This window comes from Saccopteryx bilineata, chromosome 9 (assembly GCF_036850765.1).
Source record: "Saccopteryx bilineata isolate mSacBil1 chromosome 9, mSacBil1_pri_phased_curated, whole genome shotgun sequence".
NCBI lineage: Eukaryota > Metazoa > Chordata > Mammalia > Chiroptera > Emballonuridae > Saccopteryx > Saccopteryx bilineata.
Window position 1 is genome coordinate 69,343,655 of NC_089498.1, and position 8,345 is coordinate 69,351,999.

At 41.1% G+C, this 8,345-nt stretch overlaps 1 protein-coding gene across 4 annotated transcripts in view; it reads right to left on the minus strand.

Annotated features, from left to right (window-relative positions):
• CTNNA3 (catenin alpha 3) overlaps positions 1-8,345 on the minus strand; it is a 2,095,157-nt gene that overhangs the window by 1,637,585 nt on the left and 449,227 nt on the right. The gene's annotated exons all lie outside the window — the stretch shown is intronic.

Genomic DNA, 8,345 nt, shown 5'->3' on the forward strand with positions numbered 1-8,345 from the left:
AAACTAACATTTAACAGCTATATATTAAATTCCTACTATATGCCGGACATTGCTAGTCTTGGCTATACAAAAATTTTCTTTATGTTCAAGAAAATCAAAATCCAGCTGTGGATAGAGGTACAAAGGTAGTTAACATAAACAGTAAAATGTCATAATAGATGCTCTCCTGCAGGTACACTGCCATGGAAACATAGACAAGGGTAGGATACAGGGGAGACTTAAGTGACAAACTTCTCAAAAGAACTAACATTTGATCTGGGCTCTAAACAGGAAAAACTATTAAATAATCAGAAGAGGAGGAAGTATAGAATGAAGAAAAGTGGAAAGGGAGGAGAAAAGGAGCAGGTAATACTTATCACAGGCTCTGTACTGAAGAGTTTAACATATATTATCTCATTTGCTGCATAGGACAACCCATGAGTTAGATACTTACAGGTACTAAATTTTAGCAGGAACGCATGTTTCTGGGGGTGGCAGGGGAAGGCAGAGCTCTCTAGCAGAGTAAAATATTTCTCTGTGTGTAAAGCCAGTACCCACGGCCACCATCACAGCGGCCAGGCCCATACAGGTTTGCATTAGATTCGGACAGATGGTAATGAAACAATGGAATGAAGAACTGGTGGACCATTAGCTTTAATCCTAGCTTGCACCCGGTGGGCAAGTAAAAACACACACTGGGCTCCAAAACCCACTCATTCAGTGCTCACAAAGCTACTGACTTATCCGAGTTTCCTGGAATCAAAGGTTTCTAGCTCACCAGCCTTATTCACCTCTGTTCCCCATCTCCTTCTCTCTGCACAAACTCTGCACAAATTGGCTTCTCCTTCAACACTCTGCCATCTTGGCTGCTTCTCCTGGCCTCCTCCACCTGACCTTTCTCTGCTCCCCTCTCTGCTCTCTCCTCTAATGCTAATCTCAGGAACTGAGACAGCAAGCTCCCAGTCTGCCCCCCTTTATAGTGCAGAAATCAAAATCTTTAATCCAATATACAAAATAGGGAAGTCTCTAATACAAAGTCACTTATCTGAGGCATGATGGGATTGCAACACCCCACATCAAAAAGGGGGGGAAAGGGGGTGGGGACAGGGGAGGGGCACAAAGAAAACCAGATAGAAGGTGAAGGAAGACAATTTGACTGGGTGAGGGGTATGCAACATAATCAAATGTCAAAATACTCTGGAGATGTTTTCTCTGAACGTATGTACCCTGATTTATCAATGAATAAAAATAAGATAAAAAATACTACAAAAAATAAAAGGATGGGAAAGGCTTAGTCCTAAAACCAAGTCCCAGGCTACAAGTATCCTGCCTGCCCACAGCCTGCCCCCAACACACATTAATATCACCTGGGCAATGGGCTTCACATGGGCAGCGCCATCTTTAACAAAGTGAGCATAATATATTTTATCTGCCCAACGATCCACCCCTATCACTTTATTACCCACAATCTACATCACTGGCATCCCTGTGCAAGGAAATTAGGCAAATTACAACAACACAGCAAATCATACAATTTCAACAATTACAAAGGTGCACTTCACCAGTCTCTGAGCACTTTGCCAAAAGCGCAAAATGTCCTCAGACTTCTTCCTAGCCATAGGAAAAGCTTCCCGGGGCAGGGGAAGGGTCTCCAGCAAAGCCACATCCCACCCCCATCAGGGTATTTCACATTGTCCAAAATTCATAAGTCCATCCAACAAAGGAGCCAGTGCCCACTCTGGTCATAGTCCAGGAATCAGTCCACGCACATGGGGCCTCAGCCACCCTCCTCATCTCTGCCGTCCTGGCAGGTCTCACACTGTCCCAAAGAGGAGCATGTGGCAATGGCAGTCAGTATTTCCATCTCTGCTCCAGAGAGTATGATGGCATTCACCCCTATGTCCCAAAATCGCAAACATATCAGGGCCTTAGTAGGTGCCCCTTCCAGCTGGGCTCTCATCTTCTGGAGACTACGGATTGCAACTCTAGCCCAATTCTCCTCATCCTCCAAAGAGGAACTGAAAACACCAGCTCCTACTGCTAGGCTCGAGTCCCGGGCTGCTGCCACGTTCTGCTGATAGACCTTGCAGCTCCAGCTCCAACTCCAGCCTCAGCTCCAGCCTCTCGCCACTGCTGGCTCTCCACAATGTCCAGGGAAATCTGCAACTCACGAACCTGTGATGCCTCCTCCAGCAGTTGCTGTATTTCCAAGCGAATCTCATGAACCTGGTCGGTCTCCTTCTCTGGTGCTTGCTCCAGATCCAGGGTCTGCATCTCTCCCACATTTGCTCCAGCTTCTTCCACGCTCAATTTGCCTCTTCCACAGAGCTCTCGATTTCCTCTCACATGGCTGTAGAAGTCAGCCAGCCTACGGTCCCCAAAAGGACAGCCATGGGGAACCATAACAGCAGCCAGTCCTCTACTCCACTGCTCAAAGGTAGTGGTGGCTCCTTGCAGATCTCTATCGAATCCTGCCACAGACTATGCCAAATGTAAAGCCAGGAGCCATGGCCACCATCACAGCCGCCTAGCACATGCAGGATCGCATTAGATTCGGACAAACCGTAATGAAACAATGGAGCCTAGAACTGGTGAGCCATTGGCTTTAATCAGTGGTCCCCAAACTTTTTACACAGGGGACCAGTTCACTGTCCCTCAGACTGTTGGAGGGCCAGACTATAAAAAAAACTATGAACAAATCCCTATGCACACTGCACATATCTTATTTTAAAGTAAACAAATAAAATGGGAACAAATACAATATTTAAAATAAAGAACAAGTAAATTTAAATCAACAAACTGACCAGTATTTCAATGGTAACTATGGGCCTGCTTTTGGCTAATGAGATGGTCAATGTGTTCCTCTCACTGACCACCAATGAAAGAGGTGCCCCTTCCGGAAGTGTGGTGGGGGCCGGATAAATGGCCTCAGTGGGCCACATGTGGCCCGCAGGCCTTAGTTTGGGGACCCCTGGCTTTACTACTAGCTTGTACCTGGTGGGCAAGTGAAAACACACACTGGGCTCCAAAACCCACTCATTCAGTGCTCACAAAGCTACTGACTTACCTGACTTTCCTGGAATCAAAGGTTTCTAGCTCACCAGCCTTATTTACCTCTGTTCCCCATCTCCTTCTCTCTGGACAAACTGGTTTCTCCTTCCACACTCTGCCATCTTGGCTGCTTCTCCTGGCCTCCTCCACATGGCCTTTTTCTGCTCTCCTCTCATGCTTTCTCAGGAACCAAGAGAGCAAGCTCCTGGTCTGCCCCACTTTATAGTGCAGAAATCAAAACCTTTAATCCAATATACAAAATAGGGAAGTCTCTAATACAAAGTCACTTATCTGAGGCAGGATGGGATTGTACCACCCCACATCAAAAAGGGTGGGAAAGACTTAGTCCTAAAACCAAGCCCCAGGCTACAAGGATTCTGCCTGCCCACAGCCCACCCCCAATACACATTAATGTCACCTGGACAATGGGCTTCCATGCAGGCAGCACCCTCTTTAACAAAGTGAACATAATATATTTTATCTGCCCAACACTGTGCGAGTAAACTGAATGGTCAGTGTAAAGCCAGTAGTTGCGGCTGTCGCAGCCATTCACATGCAGGTTCCCATTGAATTCGGGCAGACAGCAAAGAAAAAGTGGAGCCAAAAAATGGTGGGCCATTTCTTTATTTAAGTCTCACATAGGCTGATGAGCAAACACACAGGGCCCCCAAAGCCGTGACACATTCTCTGGTTCCACAATCAGGAGAATCTTCTCTGGCTTCTCCTGGAATCAAAGGCCTCACTAGTCTCAGCAAAGCTCGTGAAAGCCCCTCACCTCTGGTCCCCATCTGCACACCTTCTTCCTTCTCTGCCAACATGGCTTCTTCCTCAACACTCTGCATTCTCTCTGCTCTCCCCGCAAAACATGGCTTTTTTCTCTTCTCCTTTCAAAACTTTCTGGAGGGCAAACCTCTGATCTAGAAAACATTAGCAAAACAATGGCCCTTCTCAAGCAGGAAGGTAATTTGCAATTTCACTGACCACAGTTACCTGGCATTACCCAGCCCCCAATGCAAACTGCAAGCAAGCAAACATAAAATCATATTTTACAAACTTATTTGACCAGCATTCATGGTAAATGGGTGGGCTCTCAGTACAAAATGTGTTATAGAAACAGTATTGAGAAGGTGAACAAATTTATCTTTTCATCCCTGCTCCATGACAGAGTAGACATCTATATAACATTTTGCAATTTAAAAAAGAAAGGATACAGTAGGAAAAGAGGAAAGAGAACACAAGAACAAATATGGACTGAAGCTAAGTTGTGAGTGGTCTTCAATGCTAGGCCAAAACGTGAGACTTCACTTTCTAAGCAACATACAGACAAAGGCTTTTCATCAGTAAGGTGGTGACATGACTGACTTCATGTTGTACAAGGATAGATTAAAGGGATAAAAAGTGAAGGCAGTTGTAAAGCCCGTAGCCACAGCCACCACCACAGCTGCCTGGCCCATGCACGTTTGCATTATATTCGGACAGTTGGTAAAGAAACAACGGAGCCAAGAACCGGTAGGCATTGGCTTTAATCCTAGCTTGCACACAGCGGGCAAGAAATATACACAATGGGAAAACACTTCCCTTTCTATTCAGGGCTCCCAAAGCCACTGACTTATCTGAGTTTTCTAGAATCAAAGGTTTCTACTTTACCAGCCTATTTACCTCTGTTCTCCATCTCCTTCTCTCTGCACACACTGCACAAACTGGCTTCTTCAGCATTCCTCCATCATGGCTGCCTCTTCTCTCCTCCAGGTGGCCTTACTCTGCTCGCCTACAGCATGGGCTCCTCCTAGAATGTAATCACTCTCTCTCGGAACAACATGATCTCTCTTCCTTTTAAAACCTTTTGGTGTGAAAGCCCACCCCCAACACACATTAATACAATCACGCCCATCCCAAGCAATCACCTGGATGACAGGCTTCCACGTGGGCAACATCATCTTTAACAAAGTGAGTATAATATATTTTATCTGCCCAACAGCAGTAAATTATGAAAAGAAGCTATCACAATATCTGGGTAAAAGATGGGAAAGTTCAAACCTAGGGCAGAGAATGGGAATAGGAGGTAGAACAGAGATTGATAAGAAAGAAAACTTTTTCGGCTTTGGCGTCCGTTCTGTGTTGAATCACAGGCTTCTAGATTGGATGTCTGGGAAGATGGCAATATTCCTCATAAAGACTGAGAACATCGGAAAACTGGGAAGTTAGGATGGTAATGATAATGAAATCTAATGTTGGTATCTATGCATATAAAGGCATATATGGTGTGTAATCTGTATATTGTGATACAATAAAAAATACTTCAATATGTAAGCTCCTGAGAATTCCCAGGAATTAGTATCAGGTCTTATTTACTAACTCACTTAACAATGTAAAAAAGATAAATGAAATAAAATCAAATAAATAATTTTAATTAACTGGTTATGTTTTAATAACAGCTTTATTGATATGTAATTCACATACTATAAAATTCACCTTTTTAAAATGCACAATTCAGTGAGTTTTAGCACATTCACAAAGTGATGTATTCATTACCACTTTTTTTTTTTAATTTGTATGAATTCATAAAGATACCCTGTACCCATCAGCAGTCACTCACCACTTGCTCCTTCCCACAGTCCCTGGAAGCCACAATTCTACTTTCTCTACAGATTTCTCTGTTCTGGACATTTTATATAGATTAATTTATACAATATTTGGTTTTCTTTCATTTCACATATTTCAATGTATGTTTTAGCATGTATTAGTATTTCCTTTTATTCATTTTTTTGCCAAATAATATTCCATTTTATGAACTTACCATCTTTTATATACTCACTCAGCTAATGGACGTTGGATTGTTTACACATTTTGACTATTGTGAATAACAGGGGTCCCCAAACTACGGCCCGAGGGCCACATGCGGCCCCCTGAGGCCATTTATCCGGCCCCCACCGCACTTCTGGAAGGGCACTTCTTTCATTGGTGGTCAGTGAGAGGAGCATAGTTCCCATTGAAATATTGGTCAGTTTGTTGATTTAAATTTACTTGTTCTTTATTTTAAATATTGTATTTGTTCCTGTTTTGTTTTTTTACTTTAAAATAAGATATGTGCAGTGTGCATAGGAATTTGTTCATAGTTTTTTTTATAGTCCGGCCCTCCAACAGTCTGAGGGACAGTGAACTGGCCCCCTGTGTAAAAAGTTTGGGGACCCCTGGTGAATAATGTTGCTATGAACATTCAAATACATACAAGTTTGTGGGGTGGGCATATTTTTTTAAATTTTTCTTTAGTATATACCTGGAATTAGAATTGGGACTATGAGTCATATGTTTAACATTTTGAGGAACTGCCTATTTTTCAAAGTGACTGTATGATTTTACAGTCCCAACATGTGTGAGAGTTTCATTTTCTCCACAGCCTTGCCAACACTTGTTATTTGCCTGTCATTTTTTATTATAATCATCATAATGGTTGTCAAGTGGAATCTCATTATGGTTTTGATTTGTATTTCCTGAATTATTAATGATGTTAAAGCATCTTTCTAGGGACTTATAGACATTTGTATATGCTCTTTGGAGAAATTGCTTTAATTATTCGGGTTATTTCGCCAGGGTTATTGAGATACAATTGACATATAGCATTGTGTAAATTTAAGGTATACAACATGATAAATGATTAACATATATATTAAAAAATGATCACCACAATAAGATTGATTAACACCTTCATCTCATCACATAACTACCGTTTGTGTATGTGCAGAAAATATTTAAGATCTACACACTGAGCAACTTTCAAGTATAATAATTAATGATAGTTGCCATGCTGTACAGTAGATCCCCAGAATTTATTTATCTTAAAACTGGAAGTTTGTACCCTATGACCAACATTTTATTTTCCTTATCACCCAGCCCCTAATAATACCATTTAACTCTCTGTTTATATGTGTTCAGCTTTTTTAGATTCCATGTATAAGTGAGATCATATAGTATTGCCTTTATCTGTATAATTTATTTCACTTAACATAATGCCCTCAGGTACATCCGTGTTGTCATAAAAGTCAGGATTTCATTTTTTCATGGCTGCATAATATTCCACCACATACACACATATGTATGCACACACACACACACACATGTACACATGCATCACATTTCCTTTATCCATTCATCCCTCAGTGTACACTTAGGTTATGTCCATATGCTGACTATTGTAAATAATGTTGCAATGAACACAGAGGTACAGCTACCCCTTTGAGAGAGTAATTTTATTTCCTTCAAATGTATACTCAGAAGTAGGATTGCTGACTCATATGATAGCTCTATTTTTAATTTCTGGGAGAACATCATACTATTTTCAGTAGTAGCTATACCAATTTACATTCCTACCAACAGTGCACAAGGGTTCTCTTTTCTCCATATTCCTCACTACTATTTATCTTATGTTTATTGATAATAGCTATTCTATTATCAATATTGATATCTTATTGTGACTCTGACACTCTTCTTTGATAATTTCTGATATTAAACACCTTTTCATGTACTGGTTGGCAATTTGTACATCTTCTGGTTTAAAAAATAATTTTTGTTCATCTTTTTATTTTTTATTTTATTTTTTTAATTTTATTTTTTATTTTTTTTATTATTTATTCATGTTTGAGAAGAGACAGAGAGGGAGAGAGAAGGGGGGAGGAGCAGAAAGCATCAACTCCCATACGTGCCTTGACTGGGCAAGCCCAGGGTTTTGAACCGGCGACCTCAGCGTTCCAGGTCGACACTTTATCCACTGCGCCACCAGAAGTCAGGCTGTTCATCTTTTTAAAGAAAGTATCTATTCAAGTTCTCTGTTCATTTTTAAATCAGATTATTATGGGGTTTTATTTCCTATTGATTTGTATGAGTTCCTTATATACAGTATTTTAGATATTAACTGCTTATCAGATAGTTTAGAAATTGTTTTCCAATTCTATGATTTGTTTTTCCATTTAGTTGATGGTTTCTTTGCTGCTCAAAAAAGGTATTTAGTTTGATGTAGTCCCACTTGTTTGTTCTTGAACTTATGGTGTCATATCCAAAAATGTTTTGCCAAGACCAATATCAAAAAACTTTTGCCTCTGTTTTCTTATAGGGGCATTGGTTTCAAATTTTACGTTTAAGAATTTAATATATTTCAAGTTAATTTATGTGAGTGGTTAAGATAGGGATACAGACTAACGAGGCAATTGTACAGTAGATAGAGCATCAGCCTGGGATGCTGAGGACTCAAGTTTGAAACCCCAAGGTCGCTGGCTTGGGCACAGGGTCACCGGCTTGAGCGTAGGATCATCGACATGATC